Source organism: Schistocerca piceifrons, chromosome 2 (assembly GCF_021461385.2).
Source record: "Schistocerca piceifrons isolate TAMUIC-IGC-003096 chromosome 2, iqSchPice1.1, whole genome shotgun sequence".
Lineage (NCBI taxonomy): Eukaryota > Metazoa > Arthropoda > Insecta > Orthoptera > Acrididae > Schistocerca > Schistocerca piceifrons.
The window spans coordinates 348,978,971-348,980,556 of NC_060139.1; the positions used below are offsets into that span (position 1 = coordinate 348,978,971).

General features: G+C 49.2%; 1 pseudogene; it reads left to right on the top strand.

The window, feature by feature from the left end:
• The first annotated feature begins 827 nt into the window (after window positions 1-827).
• Window positions 828-945, top strand: LOC124778510 (annotated as a pseudogene).
• The last annotated feature ends 641 nt before the right edge of the window (window positions 946-1,586 follow it).

Below are 1,586 nucleotides of genomic sequence, written 5' to 3' on the forward strand. Positions count from 1 at the left end.
ATAGTAAAATGCGGAAAGTCTCCATCATGATGTAAGTATAGTACAGTCCGCGGGCCAAATGGAAGGTTCTCAAGGTATTCAAAAAACGAATTTTCCAAAAATGCCGACAGTTCTGTCCCCAGCTCTTCTGGTCCGCAGCTCCTGGTCTAGTGGCTAGCGTTACTGCTCCTGGATCGCGGGGTCCCGTGTTCGGTTCCCTGCCAGGTTGGGTATTTTATCGGCCTGGGGACTGGGCGTTTGTGTTGACCTCATGATTTCATCCTCAGCATTCATGACAGTCGGTGGATTAGACCGTGTAAAAACTGGGACTTTGTACTGGCGCTGATAACCACGCAGCTGAGAGCCGAACAAACCAAACATCATTATCAGCTCCTCAAAAATTATTGGACCTGTCAACATGTTATCCATCGTGCCGCACCAAACAATAACTGAGAAACGAAATTGTAAATTGTAACGTGCGGATATTCCTGCGGCCGTTGCTGATTATTACGTGTGTTGTTGATTCTTGTAAATGTAGCTTCACCAGGGAATAGTATCAGTTGAAAGAAATGAAGATGTGAAAATGTGTACCGGACTGGGATTCGAACTCGGGATCTTCTGCTTACTAGACAGTTAGGTTAACCATTGCTCCACCTGGACATAGGGTTTATTGTAGTCCGCGCGGTTTGCCATAAGCTCTGTGTACAGGTAGCGCAACGGTTAACCTACGTGTCTCGTAAGCAGGAAATCCCGCGTTCCAGTCCCAGTATGGCACCCATTTTCACTCGTCGCCGCTGACGCAGCACAACGTCCTGATGCAGCCGATTTGAATAATCCCTTTCTTCTTCGCCAACGGTCTTGCCGCAGTGGTAACACCGGTTCCCGTCAGATCACCGAAGTTAAGCGCTCTCGGGCTGGACTAGCACTTGGATGGGTGACCATCTGGTCTGCCGAGTGCTGTTGGCAAGCGGGGTGCACTCAGCCCTTGTGACGCAAACTGAGGTGCTACTTAATTGAGACGAAGGGGCTCCGGTCTCGGAAACTGACATACGGCGGTGAGAGCGATGTGCTGACCACATGCCCCTCCATACCCGCATCCGGTGACGCTTGTGGGCTGAGGCTGACACGGTGGCCGGTCGGTACCGTAGGGGCTTCATGGCCAGTTCGGGAGGAATTTTTTCCTTTCTTCCCTGTCTTCCTTCAATTTACACAAGTCAATTTTTATGTGTTGCTGTTGTGGTCTTCAGTCCTGAGACTGGTTTGATGCAGCTCTCCATGCTAATCTATCCTGTGCAAGCTCCTTCATCTTCCAGTGCCTACTGCAACCTACATCCTTCTGAATCTGTTTAGTGTATTCATCTCTTGGTTTCCCTCTACGATTTTTACCCTCCACGCTGCCCTCCAATGCTAAATTTGTGATCCCTTGATGCCTCAGGACATGTCCTACCAACCGATCCCTTCTTCTAGTCAAGTTGTGCCACAAACTTCTCTTCTCCCCAATCCTATTCAATAGCTCCTCATTAGTTACGTGATCTACCCACCTAGTCTTCAACATTCGTCTGTAGCATGTACTACTGTAGTAGGCATGGGCTTCGTGTCTATCTTGG